The sequence below is a fragment of the Aotus nancymaae genome, unplaced genomic scaffold (assembly GCF_030222135.1).
Source record: "Aotus nancymaae isolate 86718 unplaced genomic scaffold, 86718_ANA_hifiasm-v0.15.2.pri h1tg000059l, whole genome shotgun sequence".
NCBI classification, from domain to species: domain Eukaryota; kingdom Metazoa; phylum Chordata; class Mammalia; order Primates; family Aotidae; genus Aotus; species Aotus nancymaae.
The window spans coordinates 18,318,772-18,338,350 of record NW_026988473.1 but is presented as its reverse complement, the minus strand read 5'-3'; the positions used below and the strand labels follow the sequence as shown (position 1 = coordinate 18,338,350).

General features: G+C 45.6%; 1 long non-coding RNA gene across 2 annotated transcripts in view; it reads left to right on the top strand.

Annotated features, from left to right (window-relative positions):
* The first annotated feature begins 512 nt into the window (after positions 1-512).
* The window catches only part of LOC135270097 (uncharacterized), a 102,319-nt gene continuing 83,252 nt past the window's right edge, over positions 513-19,579 (top strand). For both annotated transcript variants that reach the window (XR_010338320.1, XR_010338319.1), the window contains exon 1: positions 513-821. This is a non-coding gene — a long non-coding RNA (uncharacterized LOC135270097). The remainder of the gene's footprint in view (positions 822-19,579) is intronic.

The following is a 19,579-nucleotide window of genomic DNA, read 5'->3' as shown; positions in this document are numbered from 1 at the left end:
ACCCCCTCCATTTTTCCCCGAACATCTTCGAAATTGATGCATGCTTTCTAGATGCGAAAAAAGAAAGAAGAAAATCCAAACAGATATAATCAGACGCACTGCAGTGCAAAAAAAAAAAAAAAAAAAAAAACCATACCTGTCAAAAGGAACCGTATGTAATCCGCGCACACACACATTTACGTTCAGAATGCAATACATATCATTAGGGTCTGTCTATAAATAGACCCGAGTGTGTGTGCTTCGGGACTTAGTCCCAAACGGGGTTTTCAAACGTGGGTGATGAGTTCTTTGCTCTGATCAGTTACTCAGAAGGTGCCTGAATGTGTGGGGGTGGGAGCGTGGGAGGGGGCTGCCTCCTCTCTCTCCTTCCCTTTGGCTCTCCCCCTCCTTTCTTCTCCCTCCCTCCCTCCCTCTCTCTCCCCTTACCTCCCCTCTCCTCTCCCTCTCTCATTTCCTCTTTCTTTCTCTTCTTCTCCCTCACTCCTTCAGCATCCCCCCACCCTCTTTTTCTTTCTCCCCCTCCCTCTCTTTCCTCCCTCTCACCCCCTCCCTCACTCCCCCACCCTCTCTCTTCTCCCTCTCCCTCCAAGTCTGGCACTGAACGCGAACTGTTTTGCTTTGCTCCGGGAAGAGTGCAGAGACACACAACGTGAAATCCCGAGCTTTTTGCGTGGTGCATTTAAAATGCTTCCTTATTTATATTACCCTCATTCCCTCACCTCCCCCCACCCCCTCACCAGTCCTTCCAAATTTCCCTAGAAATCTATGTAAAGCATGCGGAGGGGAAAACATTTGCACAAAAAGTGAAGGAGCTCGCCAAGGTAGGTTATACCATGCACTGTCTTGTGTTTGGCTTTTGCAAAGTTTATGATGTCAGTTGGTGAATGTTTGGAGGAGTAGATTTGTATGACTGGCCATGATTACTGTCTTTTTCACTGAACAATTATCTTTGTACAAATTGCCTAGACTTCTTGGGCAGGCTTTCCTGGGGTCTTGCGTGTGTGGTTTTTGCAGGAGGCATGCCAGCTGGAAGACAATCCTGTGCTGTTAAGCTGGGGAGGGGACGCCGTCTTGGCTCCCCCCACCCTAGTGTTCTGTGGTTTGGGGGTGGAGGGTGGAGGGGTATTCTGTAGTGGGCATGGGCTTCTGCCACTTGGCCGTATCTTGGATTGATTCTCATTCACTGAGGGTCTTAATTCTTGGAATTATTTTGCACATGAAAATTTAGTTCCAAAAAGGCTCCCTGAAGTCAGAGCAAAGTGGGGAGAGTGGGGGAGATAAAGAAGCAGGGTATGGTGGTGGTGATGGGAGTGGTACTACGTCTTGCATAGAGAACTTAATTTTCTCCCCACTATTTGGAGAAAATACTAAGTCTTTAGCGGGTGTAAGCAATATAATTTTTGTTTGAAACCTTATTCGTGGGCAAAATGAAATTTAAAATAAATGTTTCCATTGCAAGAGCAAAACCTGCTACAGCTCACAACCACCTGTAGAGGGAAATCTTTATGCATGATTTCTTAAGGGCTGGATTTGTAGAGGAAAACTGCCTGAAAAGGCTCCTGACAAAGTTTGCAGCAGGAAAGACGAGAGGCTGGGCCCTGTAGGGTGAGGGGTTAAAGCTTGGGGCGGGGGCGGCAGAGAAGGAGGGAAAGGCTGGAGCTCAGCCAGGGTCTGTCAGTCTGGGAACCCTCAGGGCTGGCCTGCCTGCTTTGAGGGGCTGGTGCTGAAATGGGGCGGGGAGCTTGAGGTGGAGAAGCTAAATGGGGCAGGGGCTTGCAGAATATTTGTGTGTCATGGGAGGAGGGGCGTTCTCTGAGGTCCGGGATTCTGTGATGCCTGGGGCCATGTGATGATAGGGAGGTCACGGGCCAGTTTTTCCGTTGGATTCTGGTCCTCCCAGCTCCTCCCTGCTGCTGCTGCACAAAGCGAGGTGGTTATCAACAAGTGTTTCTCCTGAGAAGATTAGTTTTGACAGGGACTTCAAGGGGTTTTTTAATCTGGATAAATCCACCAGGGCTTTATTGTGTGTAGCAGAGAGAGTCATTCTTTGTTAGAAAGGAGCTTGGGGAAGAGAGGTGGAGGGGTGGAGAAAGGGGGCTTTTGAACATCAGCCATTTGACCTGGGGGCCAGAGTTCAAATCCCCTAGAGGGCTGAAAAGGTTGAAAAGGTATCGTTCTCCCTTCTGCCGCCCCTGCATCTTTCACCCTGAGCTTTATGTTTAATGGGGAAAATTCAGCGCCTGGTGTGGGCCAGACCTCATCAATGGGAATTCCATGTGTCTGAGAGCAGGATTTTTTTTTCATTGAGGGAAGCAGGCAGCACTCTCAGCTGTAGTACTGTAATTTTTTTTTCCCCTGCAAATGATCTTCTAGGAAAGCTGAATCACCTCCACTCTGAAGAGCAGCCACTTCTGGGAGGTGGAACACAAGGGGGAGGAGGGAATACCCCCTCCTCCATGGTCCTTAAATATCCGTGTGGGGGCACTACTTGAATGTCTAGTTCAAATGAACCTGGAAATGTAAGGAGGGTTCTTTAGACTGGGCTGGTAGTTGAGAAGACCACCTGAACGGGGATGTAATTCTGGAGTAAGGTAGTGGTTTTTAATTTTGTGCTTGGGGTGCGGGGGCGGGAGAGGGGGCGGGAGCGGCTGGCTGGGTCATCAAATTAACATGAGAAGGGAATCTTTTTCAGCAGGGATGTGGGAAATGTGGGAAGGGTGCTTGGAAGATAGAATCAGTAGGCCATTGCCACCCCCCACCCCAAATAACCAAAAGGCAAGGAGTACAGATGGATAAATGGGAAGTGAGATGCGGGTCCAGACCGTGGTTAAGCCTGCTGTTGGTATGCAGTTCTGTCTCACTAAATAAAGCAGAATGGATAGTGGCTCCATCCCTGGACCTACTGGTGTAGGGTACAACCAGGCCAGCTGGCCTGACACCCACTGTCCACATCACTGAAGGTCCTGCTCCATCTTTTAGCTAGTGGAAGAAGGGGGATGGAGAGTCTTCCACAGCCCAGAAGCATCAGGTTCTTTGTGTTGCACTTCTCAGAAGGAAATTGTTTCTGTTTTTTGCTTAAGTCAACAAGTATTTGTCTCCCTTTGATATAAAGGTTGTGGGGGAAGTGGTTACAAAAAAAAAATCTGGTTCTGAAATTGTAGTCATCTGCCCTCCATAGTCCTCCAAGTCCATCATCAGCATCTCTCTCTGCTCTCAGCTATCATCTTCTGGGGACCAAGTTTCAGAAGGATAACACCTCAAAAGTATTTTATGTCCGTCAGCCTTCCCCCTGGAGATCCATGGAAAGACCACCTCTCTCAGGTTCTACCAGGTGCCCAAGCACCTGTCACATGCAGACATGTATGTGCAGTGTACATGCACATATATGTGCAAAGACCACAGCAGTATGCACACGGGTACCCAGGGTTCTCTCCACACGTCAGCTCATCAAACACACACACACGAGGAAACAGACCTTCTTCCTCTCCGTCAAGTCCGAAGATGCCAGTTGAGACATGCCTCATCCAGTTTAGGGGTGGACCTGATGTCCCTGAGTGTATGTGGTGAACCTGGATTTGCCTTGGGTTTCCTCATACTCATTCAGGAGTGTCAGTTGCCCCTTCATGCGACGTTGGAGAGCATTACGGCAAGCAGGTGTCTACTCATTTATGGCAAGAATGAAGTCCAACTTATCTTCATCACCTTGGATGAGCCCTGATGCTTGCCCTGTTTCTCAAAAGAAACCTAGGGGCAGGGGCAGAGCCGGTTGTATAATTCACGGGCTCCAGCACAAAATGAACACGTAGGGCCCCTTATTCAAAAGCAGGAAGAAAGTGCCGAAATATAACGTTTTTGTCTTTCTTCCGTAATCTCTCTCTAGAATTGTCATGGTGGTTTTTTCTCTTTTTCATGTAGTGCAAAATAAAAATTTTACATTTTTAGCATGAATTTTACCATTCATCTTTATATTGTGTGATGCCAATTGTAAATGTAAACACGAGCATTTAACTAGTTTGTAGAATCACCGAAATTACACAGTTATTTCATAGGTCATATATGCATAGGTATTTCATTTGTACCAGAACAATGGAGACGCTGAACAAAATGAACTCCACTGTTTTTATTTCACTTCTTGATACAAGCCCTTTGTACCAGCACGCTCCACCTTCAGCTTGCTGGTGAGGAGAAATAGCTATGGGTTGCTCTATCTTCACCTCTGCTTCTGTGTCATCATTATCAGCATAGGTGTTTGGCAGACACAGGGAAGGCAATAAGAAATGCTACTCTAGAGTCCCTTAGTCATTAGTGTTTCTTAGACCTCCACTGCCTTTCTTCTGCATTGGAAGCTGGTTCAAACAGAAAGCATGACCCCTGGGCACTGTCCGTGTCCCCGTCTATTTAGTCATAGGCTTACTTTCCATTCTACTTGCCCTGTGTCTTGCTGAGCTCCCACTGGAATTCTGTATTCATAGGCCACTGCCAACACTGTGGGGCAGGAACGATGGACGGGCACACACATTCTCCATTATCCCATAGACTTCACTTACAGAACATGGGTTCAGAGACAAAATTATTAAGAATTTCAAGATGATAACAGTAGAATCTTAAACCAAGCATGGAACCCTTCTGAGCCTAGGGCGCTGCAACTACACAAGTCAATCCGGGCAGGAGGAAGTAGGAAGTAACCCAGACCTCAGGCTGAAAACCATGTTACTCATCTTCCTTCATCACACGAATAATTGCATCTGCATCAAAAAACTTTAGCAGCCTCATTTTTTGACCCACTGGGGCTTTCTTCTCTTCTAACCAAGTCCCACTCTGTGAAAATCCACCACTTCCTGGTGATGCTGTCACAGCTTTGCAGGGAGAATTCATCTCCTGATCTCTTCTGGGTCCACTGATGCCTTGGTTTAGGGCCCAGGCCATGCAGATGAAATGTTGGTTCCCATCCCCACCCACCACTTTCAAGCTTGGTTCCATCCAGCAGATACCCTGACTGATCTGTACTTAGGTTTTACCACCTAAAAGCAATAAAATATATTTGGCTTGCTTCATGAATAATTGTGCTAATTATTTAGTGCTGCTACTTGTTTATCTCACAACTGCTATGAGGTCTCCCAGGGGTCTCCTGGCCCAGGATGACAAGTTTTCAGAAATTACTTTGGCAGTAAATTCACTTGATGTTTATGTGGAAGAAGCAGGGTTTGGTGCTTAAAGGGTCAAGGGGAAGACGGGCTTACATTCCTGATGGACCCAATAACAAGAGAGGTTTTCCTTCCTTCATCAACTGCCTTTTGCTCCTCATCTACTAGGGAGCAAAGCTAGAGGGCATCTTAGAGATGTGGCGGACTAGTGAGTAAATAAAATAGCATTAAATACACATCCAACCTAGAGAATGAAGGCTATCCACCATTCATCGTTAGTTCAGGGACTTGGAGAGTTTTTGAGAGTTCCGTTTTTCAGGCTTAATATAGCTTTCCTTTCTAGCCTGGTCCTTCAGGTGACACCAACACCCTTTTGAGAAATACTTACCTTGGTCTAGGCTACTGAGAGTACCTAGAAAAAAAAAGAATTATTCTTGTTTATTCTTTTATAAAACCTTTACTAGACTTGCAGGCTGCTGCAGCGACAGTCAGTTAGTGGCCTGGAAGACCAGTCAGTGAGTAATTATTGACTGTTTATAAATGAGCCTAGCACAGTGCTTGACCCATGGTGGGTGTTTAATAAATGTTAGCTGACTCAGAGTATATCTCATTATTGTAGCACTACGTTATAGTGAAAGAGTTATGAATTTGGCATCAAACCACATAGGTTCAAGCAACCACGTGGATGTATGTTCTTGGGAAAATTATTTAGCTTCTTTTTGAACTACTTACCGTACCTAAACAATGGGAGTATTCACATTAGAACAGCTACCCCACAAGGTTATTTTGACAATGAAATCAGAAGTGAGGTGGTTTATCCTAAAGCACTCTAGATACATAAGTGACACATGTATTTGTGTATATGTGTGTGCACAAAGGCAGATATTAAAAGTTTTTTTTTAATCCTGCCTTCTTCTCTTTCCCATCGCACTGAGTAATAGAAGTAGGCATAGCCCTCTCCAATGGGCTGGATGGCATCTTGAGTACAGTATAACTGAATAGTTCAGGCTTTGCAGCCAAACACGCCTGCACTTAAATCTTGGCTCCTATATTTGGTTGGTTATGTGACTTTTGATAAGTTATTTAAAGTCTCTAAGCCTCAGCTTCTTGACACTTAAAATGGGTACCTACCTCAAAAAGTTATTATGATTCATTGAGTTGATATTTGTAAGGCTTGGCTCCGTGCCTGGCACATACCAAATGTCTATTACTTGTATTTTGTATTACTATTTTAACTATTATACCTCTGGCCCAAGGAAGCATCAGAAAAATGACTTGGGAACATCTTCTCATGAAGCATGGTGTGGGATGGCATTTCTACTATATGCTTTTCCTAACTTGGGTAGATTCTTCTTTTTTTGAAGTTAGCAGAGTTCCTCTTAGACTTTTCCACATACATAAATACTTCCCTTGGGAGATCTGGGTAAAGTCTGTCTCCCCTATACTCTCCTGAAAGCCATTGGCCCTACCAAGTAAGGAACGGGCCTGGGCAACTTCCCTGGAGCTTTCACTTCAACTAGGAACTCAACTCTTTTGTCCCGGAAGTCCCCAACCCTGAAAGAGAGAGCATTCAGGTAAGGAGAAAGGGACTCAATTGATGTTTAGCACACGTCTTGACCTCAAGTATGGGTGGGAGAAGATTATCTGCATTTGACTCACAGGAGCCTACAGGCAAGACTCGAGTCTTCCCTCAGCTGAGATAGATGTTCCAAGTCCTCCTTGAATGCTGTGAAAGCCCCTTAGTGATTCTCTGGAAGCAAGTATCACTATCTACTCTTCACCCAGGTCTTGTGTTTCAATGACCTCATCCCCTAGTGGAAGACAGAAGAAAGAAACCCCTTACCTAGTCCCTAAGGCCTTATTAAAATTAGGAACGCAACAAAAACTTCTGTATGGCACATTATGGAAGGCCATACACTAGATTCTGAGGATCCAGTGATAACTAAAACACGAATGCTGCTTGCCACTGTAGCACGTGTAGTCCAGAGGTGAGAGAGGCTTTTAATAGTCCGCATTCTCCTTTTGGTAGGACCCTTACCAATCCTGAGTTGTTATTGCAATGATAAAGCCCTCGCCTGAACAATAAGCCATCATAGGCTTCTGTTTTCTATTCCAAATTCACCTCCCCAATGTCCCTTTCTGTTAAGAATCCTTTCATCCATGAGTTGTTGTGAGTATGTTAATTGGTGTGGAAGTACCCATTGGGAAAGAACAAGTTTCATCTATTAAGATCCAGATTTTGGCCAGGCACAATGGCTCACCATTGTAATCCTAACACTTTGGGAGGCCAAGGTGGGAGGATCGCTTGAGCCCAGGAGTTCAAGACCAGCCTGGGCAACAAAGCAAGAACTGATCTCTACTAAAAATTTTTTTAAAAATTAGCCAGGTATGGTGGTGCATGCCTGAAGACCCAGCTACCCCGGAGGCTGAGGCAGGAGAATGGCTTGAGCCTTGGAATTCGAGCTTGCAGTGAGCTATGAATGTGCCACTGCACTCCAACATGAGTGACAGAGCAAGACCCTGACTTTAAAAAAAAGACCCAGAATTTTAGTCCCAGTGGTCATTAGTAATATTTAGTGAGAAGAATAGCCTTCTTTTATGTTTTACAGCAGTTCATTCTTTTTTTAGACACAGGGTCTTGCTCTGTCACCCAGGCTGGCGTGCAGTGGCACAATCATTGCTCACTACAACCTTGAAGGGTAGGTGCGCACCACCATGCCTGGCTGTTTTGATTTTTTGCTGTTGTCCAGGCTATCCTCAAGCTCCTAGGCTGAAGCAATCCTCCTGCCCTCCCAAAGTGCTAAGATTACAAGTGTTAGCTTCTGTGCCTGGCCCAATTCATTCCATTAGGCACCCATGGGCTGATTATGTTAGAGGGCATGGGTCCTAGAACTACAGGACTTACCCTGACCTCTTGAGTATGAAGAACGAGAGAGTCAGAGACCTCCTCTGCAGGGAGTAGCCTCATCCTAGCCTCAGTCTGGGGCAGGAGCTAGGATCCCAACTCGCTACAAAGGTTATTTACTTTTACATACTTCTCCATATTTGCACAGATTTAGAAAACAACAGTGGTTTGGGGAGGTGATACAGGGGACAAGGGAAGATCAAAATAGCCACTTCCTTCCCTGAAACCCCACTTTAGCCACTTCCCCAAAGCAAGAGAGTTTCTCCTACTCTACATTAACTTGCTAGTTTTTGAAGCTTAACCACCTATATCATGCAAGTTGCAGCATGATGAAGGCTGGTCACCACTGAGGGATTGATGCATTCATTCATACCAGGGTTTGGAAGCAAATTGGACCACAAATCCCTGACCAGAATGAACCTTTCTTGTGCATGAGCCCCAGATCCTATCAAAACATTAATAATTCTCTTGAGTTACAATCTAGATCAAAGTTGTGTTGTGACTTGTAATTTAACATACTATTTTAAGTCAGTTGGAGCCCATATATTTGCTAATACTGGTGGCCCAGAGCAGCAAGTTATTCCATGAATGAGAACATTTGGTAATAGCTCTAGAACTGAGGGATGAGGATGAGAGGACAGGCCAGGATGGGCTGAGTCTTTCTTCTTATAATCAGTGGTCCTAAGGCCCTTCGAACCAGTGGCTCCTTCATGTTTTCTCCTTCATGCAATCAGAAGCCCACCTTCTCACTGGACAGCTTCCCTCCACTGACCTCAGGAAGCAGAGGATGAATAGGAGCAGCCAAGCTAATTAGAGGATTGAAGGCAGGGTCTTTGTCATCCATGATTAAAGAGAGGTGCCTCTTGTGATGTGACCTGTACAGCCTCTGCCTCCCCTAGCTGGTCCAAAGCTCAGTGAGTCAACACTGACCCTTAACCAGAGGTGGGTGAACAGAGCCCAGCACAGTTACAATAAGGGTAAATGGAGTGATGGCTTATAGATACTGAGAAAATCCATTACTTACCCTCGGATTAGTCTTAATGGCAATTCCTGAAGACTGTCTTTTCCTTTAAGGTATAGGACCTAAAGAATTCTACTCTTAAATTAGCTGTCCCAGCTGTCAGTCTTATAACTCATTCCCAAATTATGAAAGTCCATTACATTTTCCAAAGATGTAATGACTCCCTTTTGTTCTGTGTGTCTTGGAAAGGTATCTGAGAGGTCACCTTAGAAAATGAAAAAGAGGTAAAAACCTTCATCCTAGAGGTAATTTGTTTCCTCCTCAGACAGGTTGCACTGCCCTGTGGAAATGAGACAATGAATGAGAAGGAACATCAGATGCTTCTTCCATCAGTCCTGATTGGGACTTAACAAGGTGTGCCCCACTGCTCAGGTTCCCCTGACCCTTTGAAACTTCTCCCAGTGCTGAATGAAACTCCACTTCTGTCTGTTCTGGGGAACCCAGCCAGGGCCCAAAGAGGGGATGCTCTGTATTTCCAAATACGAGCTTCTACATTTAACAGCTATGTTTGACTTTGGACAAGTTACTTAACCTCTCTAAGCCTCAGGTTTTCAACTTGAATGTAGAAATTGTAATAGGAACTGTTTGATTGAGTTGTCATTAGGATTGAGTGGGATGATATATACATACCTCTTTGCACAGTACCTGAGGTTAATAAATATAGTGCTTCATAAATATTAGCTATTGTTACTCTTGATATCATGCCAGCAGAAGAGGGGTGAGGAGCTCTCATAAAATATTTTTAACCTTCCTGGATGGGAAGTCTTTCCCTTATTCTGGGTTCCTTCTGAACTATGTATCATCCTGTAAGTAGGTGAACACAGAACCTCTTGGGTACCTAACAAGAAGCCAGGCCACTGCTAATCAAAATCAGCCAGTGAGCAAACGTTAATTGTAAGAAAGACCAGAAAGATCTCCCGTCATCTCTTGGGGCTCCTACTATTGCACTGATTAACTGTGAGCCAGAACTTTTTTTTTTTTTTAGACAGTGTCTCGCTCTGTCACCCAGGCTGAAGTACAGTGGCACAATCTTGGCTCACTGCAACCTCCACCTCCCAAGTTCAAGCAAGTCTCCTGCCTCAGCTCCCTGAGTAGCTGGGACTACAGGCGTGCACCACCATGCTCAGCTAATTTTCGTATTTTTATTAGAGACGGGGTTTCACCATATTGGCCAGGCTGCTCTCGAACTCCTGACCTTGTGATCCACCCACCTCGGCCTCCTAAAGTGCTGGGATTACAGGCATGAGCCACTGCGACTGGCCCAGAACATTTAAAATAATAATAATATCTGTGCCCTGATAGGTTAGCCAACTAGTTAACCTGAGGAATTTCAAGCAGGGAAGGGGCTGCGGAAAAACTTGGTTCAGAGCCTCAGTAGAATCTGTCTTGCTCCCTTTCTGGCAGCCATGTTAGGTCTTTTGTCTGAGAAGGATTCTGTGTCCATCACTTAGGTTATCAGATATGTGTTTTTAAAGGCTCCTGAGAGCAGGCAAGAATGATTTCCTTCATCCTGTTGCTGTTAAGTGGCATATACAACTATCCTGCTGCAAATCTTTTTTGGGAGAGGAGGGCTATCCAGGCTCCATGATTCTTCTATAAAAAGTTTATAATAAGGTCCTTTAATGGCTGCGACTAAATATTTGTGGGAAGAGAATGACTGGAAATCTAGAAAACATTCGAAATCCAAGGGCTAGAAAAAGTTTAAGCTCCAGCCTCAGCCTCAGATCTCCTGGGACCAAGCCCCTAAGAACCATCCATTCTAGTTCATCTTACAAATGGAACCCAAGAGTTGAACCTAAGCATGGGACTCACGATGTCTCTAAAGTTCAAAAACACCTGGGTTATCTGAAAGCAGACCTGGGTCCAGGTCCTGTGCTGAGGGCTCCAGTTCTCTCTAAGCAAAGGTTGCTAGTGGAGAAAAAGCCTGTGGCCTCTGGGCAGAGATTTGTTCTATAGAGAAATGAAGGAAATGTGCAAGAGAGAACAGTTTTACTCTGGAGCTCCCTCTACTGGCTCTTTGTTGGAAATCCATCGCAGTTATTCCGCCCTGCCCTGTGGGTATCAATTCAGAGCACCTGAGCATCCAAGCACCTTGAAGCCAGGAGAAAAGGTGCCCTGAAATGCCAAGAAAGATGGAACTGCAGATACTGGTTTCTCCTGCCTCCTTTATAATTGCAACTAATGTTTTGGGGGTGCCAAGACAGTGCTAAGCATTTTGTTTGCATTATTTCATTTAATACTCACCATAAACCCACATTTTACAAATGAGGCAGCTGAGACCCAAAGAGATTAAATAAGTTCCTGGCATCACCATAGACTAGTAGACCCCCTTGGTGACTCTCATCGTTGTTATGCTTCTTCTGAGTGACAACTGAAGAGAAGAGCCAGCAGACAATATGGGATTGGAAGTAGCATTTGTTCTCATCACCTAATATAAAGAAGCTCTGAGATTGCTCCATAAACTTCCTAGGTCTTACAGAATTTGGGCCCTGTTTTTTAAATTTTACTTTTTAAATTTATTTGTTTATTTATTTATTTGAGACAGAATCTCTATTGCCCAGGCTGGAGTGCCCAGTGGCAGCATGGTCTTGACTCACTGCAACCTCCACCTCCCGGTTTTAAGCAATCTTCCCACCCCAGCCTCCTGAGTAGCTAGGATTACAGGTGTGCACCATCACACCTGGCTAAATTTTTTTGTATTTTTAGTAGAGACAGGGTTTCACCACGTTGGCCAGGCTGGTCTCTAACTCCTGACCTCAAGGCATCCACCTGCCTCAGCCTCCCAAAGTGCTAGGATTACAGGTGTGAGCCACTGCACCCAGCCTCCTGTTTTTTGTTTTTAATTCAGCCCATGAGGCAATTAATTACATGGCAAAGCTTTGTCCAATCTGCACTCTCACGTCATGTCCAGGTTGAAGAAAGCAGGGAACTCCCATAGTGACTAAGAAGAGTTTTCATGACAGAAGTGAGGCCTTTTAAAATTTGTGGAACATGGTCATAGCTACTTTTAAAATAAAATCCCATGAGATAGGTAGGGAAGATAATAGCCCACACATCTGACAGGTTGGAAACTTAAGATACTGAGTGCTTGGGTCCAGGTTTTGTTTAGGAGCAAATGGCAGAATCAAGACCAGAAATTGTCACTCTCAGCTTAAGTTCTGACTTTTTGGTTGGTGTTGGTTGGAACTCAGAGACTAGCACGGGTTGTTAATTACATACAATGAAGACTGTGAAGCCACCTTCTTGTTTTACATTCACATCCTTTCCTAATTCTCTCTGTTTTGGGTTGTTTCATAATTGAGCTTGCTTGATACTGAGCCGTTTAGGAATTGGGAATGACATAAGCCACTCATCTTATTACTATTGGTCTCTCACCAGTCCACATGTTAGCAATATCTGGGTCCCTGGGAGAATCCCAAATATTATTTCAGTTCTCCTGTAGCTCATGAAGACGTAAATCTTTCACCTCACCCAGGAGAATCAAAGCATTTTCACATTGGTTCTTACTGGGGAGTTGAGATATGGGTAAGTAATAGGAGTCCCATTCCTGCTTTGGGTGGAGTGCTGGTCTCCAATTTCACTGCCAATGTGTCTCTAAATCTACACAGTGGAACAGTGGCTACACCAGACGTTACTCAGTTCCCCATCCCTGACTCAGGACCTTCCACTAGCTGTCCCTTCCCCTAAAAACAGAGCGATGTCATAATGGTATCTGAATGGTACCTGCTGATACCAACACAGAGATAACAGGAGCAGACTTTGTGCAGTGCCTCCTGAGTAATTGGCTGTCATTGTCCTAAACAGACCAGCTGGCTTAATAAGATTTATCCATAATGTAACCTCCTGGCCCTCAGCTATGGGTGGAAGCAGTGCTTTCTGGTTTGACCTCCTAATACCACAAATTTCACTTTGCCAGAAATGTGACTTGATGAATAGTGTGTTCAGACCTGCCAATTTGGAGGGTATTCATATTTGGCCACCTGCTAGTAAGACTGACCATCTCCTCGCCCAACTGTAGCTTTGAGCATCTGCCCTCCTGTTGCTCCCATCCCCAGGAAAGCCAAAATGGCACCACCGAAGGAGGGGAGGGGAGAGCCTGGAACTGAATACTCACAGGGAATTGTGAGTGATGGAATGTGGATTGCTGACACCATGTCCCTTTCCTCTTGCTTGTTGTAGGAGCGTCAACGACCAAGAGGAGACCAGATGAGTTTTCAAAGCAGTCCTCACACACCCAGGACACACCTCATCCTTTGCCTCGTGCTTTCTGCAATGTTGCTGTTCACGTTCATCTTCCTATTAACCCTTGCCATAAGAACCCCTTATTGACCACCATCCTTCCTCCATCCACCACCCACTCAGCTCCTTCTCTGAGGTGCCCTCTAATGGGCAGTGGCTTTTGTCTCTATTTGGCAAATTATGCCCAGATGGTTAACATTAATTTCTCTTTCTCCTATCCCTCCCTCATGCTAGACTCAGTCCAACAGTCAGCCCCTTGTCAGGAAAACCACAGCAAATCCTACTTTCTGCCAAAATCAAGTTACAAGACACTTCTCCAGAGCAGTCACACTCAATGAAGGGACTCAAGGTATATCTGAGTGTGACATAATTGAAACCTCATGGAAAGACCAGAAATCCCTTGCTCTCAGTCAGATATAGTGAAAGAGCTTACTCAAGACTGGACTGATTGAGAATGTAGGGGGGCTAGGGAGGAGAAAGAGAAAGATCCTCAGAAGTGAATTGTCCCTGAATACAGGATGAAATCATCTAGATTTTTTTTCTCCAATTAAATTTGCATTTCATTCAACCACATTGCAATGGCTTCACATTGGGCATTTTCATTTGAGACCCAAGGCTTTTCTTCATGGGTCCTGAGCCACAGGTTCCTGGATGGTGAGGTAAGTGGCATTTGCCAGCACTGTCTAGGGTGATTTGTAGTGCTTCGAAAAACCCTGTGCTGATGAGTCAGATCCACCCTGTTAGGTCCTAAGATTTGTCCTCTATTGGTCCCTCTTTACCCAAATGCTCTTCAGGGATCCCAGCCCAGATGTAGATGTTAGCCCAGCCTCACAGTGTTAATCTAGACCTCTAAAAAACCAAAACAGATCCTGAGGATTGACCAAACCAGGAATCGTGAACATCATGGCAATCTCTTTCTCAAAGACAGTCATTACTATAAAAAGTGTAGCTCTCTGAAAACCCACCATACCTAGAAAGTATATTTTCTTCCCCGCCCCTCTTCTTTCTACTTTTACAGGTAAGCTAGGACTGATGCAAGCTACCATGTTTTCAAATGTGAGCTGAAGGTCTCTCTTCTCGTGACAAGATTCAGATCCAATCCGCTATTTAACTAATAGCCTTGCCAATAAGTACAAAAAAATCTCACCAATCCAGCAGATATGTTAATTAGATATGTTAGCAGATACATTATTCTTCTGTGTCCCACAGCCTATACTTACTGGGCTAGGAATTAAAGAAACGCAATCACTGTTCTTTTCTCTTGGCCTACCAGATACAGTAATCCAAACTTAGTAGATCAGCAGCTAATTGCAAGCCTGCTGTAATAGTGAATGAATAAAAAGTTCTGCTAATTCAGACCTACCCATCACCCATGAATTTGTGATTGAACTAGCTCTCTGCCTGCTGAATTCAGGTAGATAACCTTGTCCTTCAACCACAAGGTTAAGGCTAAACTCATGCAGGTATTTCTAAGCATGCTGCAGATTGTTCTTTCTCTCTGTGGCCATGCTTTCCAAGCCCTGACACCTTTCTATTTAGCCTCTGCTAAGCTCAAGTGTGCTGGAATCCTGAGCCCCACCCCTGCCTCAGCCCCTTATCATGTGCTTGCTTTGTCTCTTCTGTCTTTGCTGAGATCCTCACCATGAAACCAACTCTAGGTATTCCTGAGTGACTCTCTAGGTTCTTGTTCTCCCAAATGTGCCTTTTATCATCAAGGCATGGGAAAACCCATCATCTGGTTCTCCAAGGTGTCCAGCAATTAGAATGGCTGAGAGGAGGAGGGCATTTGAGTTTGCCTGTTGATAATGGGGTTGTGCAAAGAGCAGATATTGTCTCAACTGTTCTGAAGTTGAACAATGTAACTACTTTCAGGTGAATAGACTATTGAGACTGTTTTGAGTTGTTGATGGCAACCAAAAAAAAGGCGGGGGAGGAAGGGCGAAATTCCAATCACTTTCCTCCAGCATCCAGCAGTCCTTAAAATGTTCACTCTTAAATCTCCAAATATGCTGGCTTCTAAGAAGTGCTTCCCAAGATCGAATATACCTCTTGATCAGGGTAAGTGATGAAAATGTGTATTTACCAGGGGAAGGGGATCATGGAATAGCATGAATTATGCACGCTGTGACCTATGTACACCCACTGTGCTAAATGGCTCAGCCTGTAAAGTTTTCGGAATCAGAAAAATGATCAGAGATGCCAGTTTCTAAAGGCGTGATGGAGGACTAACAAATGACTAGCTAACTCAAGGTGCATGTAGGCTTTCTGCTGTTCTTGCTTTAGGACAGCTTTCTTGGGAAGCTGGACCAGGGAGTTCCTAATTGTTCCCTAGCATCATCCCAGGGGCATCCTCGGTGAGAGTGGAAACTTGCTTGGGTGCAGCAGCCTGAACGAATGTCAAGTTCACTGCATCTCCACCGCAAACTGGTTGATTTCAGACAAATCCCTTGAGTTGTGAATGAGGCTGAACCAGGTAGGGCTTTCCTTGAAATAGAATGGAGGGGTCTCTTCTCACAGGCAGATAGTCTGGTGCAGGGGGCCTCTGTTGGCTAATAGGCTCCTTAGGAGGAACAGATGTCTCATTAAAGTGTCCCAGACATCTCCAACTCCACATGATGGGGGATAGACCTGGAATATTAAAGACTAGAGATTGGAATCGAGGCAACATGATGGAGTGGTGTGGCATGAGTGTTGGAGCCACACAGATATGAATTTGATCTGATCCTTAGTTTTGTAACTTCAAGCTCTAAGACTTTTAGACAAGCTGCTTAAATGTATGGTCTCCATTTCATTAGCTTTCAAATGGGAAAAATAATAACTGTTTGGGGAGTGATTTCTGTGCTCAATAAGACTTAGGGGTAGGTATTATCATAATGACACCTAGAGAATTGCCTTAAGGATTAAATACACCTTCTTATGTAAAAGTGTCTGGGGCAGTGTCTAGCATACGGTTGAAGTTGAAAAACTATTGGTTTCTTCTCTCTCCCTCTTTTCCTTAAGCCAAAATAGTTCTGCTCCCTGATGAAGACACCTTTAGGAAAAGAGGAATCCCTTTCCTAGCCTTCCTCCCTGAGGGACTTCCCTTGGTTGATATCCTGGGAGCTGGACTGTTTTTCCTTCTCCAAATCCAGTACTTTACCTGCTGGCATTTTTCATGGTGCTTGGAGAGGAGACAGTCGACACGGGCAGGAAATTTCTGGGCTTCACTCACCCTGAAAGAGAAGAGACTTAGTTCTTTTCAAGGGCTTCGTGACAAGCAGCCTACTCCCACAAGCCCTCTGGGGGAGCATTAGGGGGAATGAGTCCTCTTCATGCTTGGGATGCCCTGGAATGAGTTGGCAATGCAGAAGGCAGTTTTCACCTTGGACAGGTTCCACATCAGTCTGTTCATTCGCAGGGTCTTTAGCTTGACTGCTCAGACAGAAATTGGGCATCACAGCCCTTAGTATAGCATGGTGAGACAGCTCGCGAAGCCAAGGTCACCGGCTCCAGCCCAGACATGCACCAGAGGACCTGACTGAGGAGTAGGGGAGATGGAGATGCTAGCTATGGAGGACTAACTTTCTGCAGATGTTTCTGCTGAGCTTCCAAGCCCGTCGCACTCTGTCTTGATAACTGGAGCAAGACAGAAACAAGGCAGAGCAGCGCCCTCTTCTGGGAGGGAGGAGCAAAGACACTGAATCCTCCAGGAAGTCGGTGTTATATTAGCACAATTTTGGCAGCTGCCTTCAAAGTTCTGACGTGCAAAGCCTGAGCACATTTATTCCATTTCCAACTCTACCTTATTTGTTAGAACTAGATTCGGGGTTTGCTTAAAAGCTTTAGTGATTTTAAATGAATCTGTCTTGATCGCAACATCAGACACAATAATACTCAGCCACTATATATATACAGCATAGAAAGCAGGTTACATTCTAAAGTTCCCTTCTCTATATAGTTTATGTAGTCCATACAGAAACCATGTGGCTTCTGTGAATGTGCCCACACACATGAATTTATGCTTACACATACTAATCTCATATCTAAACAAACGCCTACTCCGTGCCTTTAAAAACATGTTTAACCTGACATTTTCATTAATCCAAGGATACTTCATTGAAACACTGCCGGCGTCTCTGTCTGTCTGGCCACATTTGATGACCCCATGTGATAAGTCATCTTCAGCGCAAGAACCAGGGCCGCCTCCCTCTCACTGATACTTCTCTTGACTGCACGCCTCCCACTGCAGCAACATTCTCACATGCATACATGCATGCAATCGTGAGCCAAAAATAAACAGCTGCTGATGGGCTGCCAGAGGGTGTCCTCCGTATTGAGCAGACATCCTCTGTCTTCCTTTAGTAGGCACAGCTCAAGCCACAAACAGGAATTGAGGGTACTGGACAGGCTGAGCTGAACCCAAATCTCTCAGGCAAGTTACAAAGAGTAGGAGAGCCTGAAAAGGGAGATGACACAGCTGAGGCCCATGATCATTCTCTCCTTCCAGGCCTTATGCCCCAAATCCAAGTGAAAACCTCTGGAAAAGTGTTTACTGACATCGAAGGAAACCATTGTCAGGGAAGATTGATAATTAGGGTTAAGAAAGGAGATAAACCATTCCTCCAGCCACGATTGTAAATGGATCTCTGCTTTCTGGTTTTCCCCTTTTCAGGGCAAAGGTTCTCCAAGTGGATCTAGAATATGTGTGCATTTAAGGAGGGTGATTTGTGTGCCTGTGGTTTTGTTCAGATCTAACAATCTGCAAGAATTCTCCCCACCTCCATCACTCATCAATCAATAAACCCTTTGTCATGCTGAGGTGTGGCATTTCTTCTGCTGAAAACCTCAGATTCGGACACACCCAACACACCCTGAGACACACACATCCACACACACATGCACACACTTCCTCACCCTCACGCTTCTTTCAAATTGATTTAAAAATAGCACTAATCCATTGAGCTCATTTTTCAGGGACGTTATTTTAAGCAGGAAAAAAAGATATCCTGGTCTTTGAGAGGGAGAAAGGGTAAACGTCACCTCGCCTTAAAAAGTCCTGATAATGTCTCTGGAGACTAAGCATTTGCAGTCTTTGTTGAATTTTCTCCTCCTCCTGCCATTCAACAAAAGTTGTTTATTCCCGAATATCCTGCCATCTGGGTATTTATAGAGGTGGGTTTCGTCTTCGGGTGGTGAGCAGAGGGAAGAGCCGCAGGAGCAAGCCCCGACACTCCCCTCTGGGCGCTCCCTACCGCCAGCACAGAGGCCTTCGAGGGCAGTGGATTTGTAAATCAGCTCCCCCTTTCCCCACACAGGGGAGCCCCTAAATGGCTGCTGGCCATTTGCAAAGGGTTGTGTGCATGTGTGTATTTAATTGCAGGCTTATTTGTTTCTGCTCTGGGAGTCTGTCCGTCTCTCTGTAACTCGGATCATTGCTCTCTGGGAAGCTGTATAGCTGGCTGATTCCGTGGGAGACCAGGCAGGATGCGTGGGCGCAGGAAACAGAAGAGGGAAAAGGAGGGAGAAAAAGCAGGAGAGAGAGAGAGCGGGAGCCTTAGAATCTGTTATTTGCGTCACTCGAGGAGCCGGGGCTATCTGCCCGACAAACACACAGAATTAATCCGAGTTATAGCCATAGCTGTCTATGCTACAGTGACCAGATGAGAAAGGGCGGGGAAAGGACGCGCGCCGGAGTCTGTGCATGGCCGTTTGCTTTGGGCGGCTTGGAGCGTTTGGGGAGGGGGCTGTCCTGCTGAGTACGCCCTCGGGGCCCTGCACGCCCTGTGCAGACTAGCTGCAGCCTGCTCTGCAGCTGCCCAGCCCAAGCCTAGGGTGGCGCCCGCCTCGGCCGCCTCGCCTGCTCAGTGGCTGCGCCGAACACAAAGCGCTGTCTCCGAGCAGAAGCGTCTTCTCAGCTGAACCAGACCCACCAAAGAGGAGAATCTGCACGTGACGTCAGTAGCTGATGACTGACGCAGGCTGGCAAAGGAGACTCAAGGCGGCTGCTCCTCGCTGCCTTCATGAGTCTATTTTCTCCAGCCCCCTCGTAGTGAATTACTAGAACGCAAAACACACACACAGACACACATATGCAGCTTTCAAAATATACATTTCCAAAGGCGGTGTGTTGCAAACACAACGCGATTTTGCAGAGCGTGGGTGGGAAACGTGGGGAGGGTATGGATGATTTTTTTCCCCCTCATCTGGGAATCTCCATCGTGGATAGCAATAGCTTCTAGAGCTCTTCTGGGACGCTCCTCTGGGGAAGGGGCTATGCGCTCCCCCCACCCC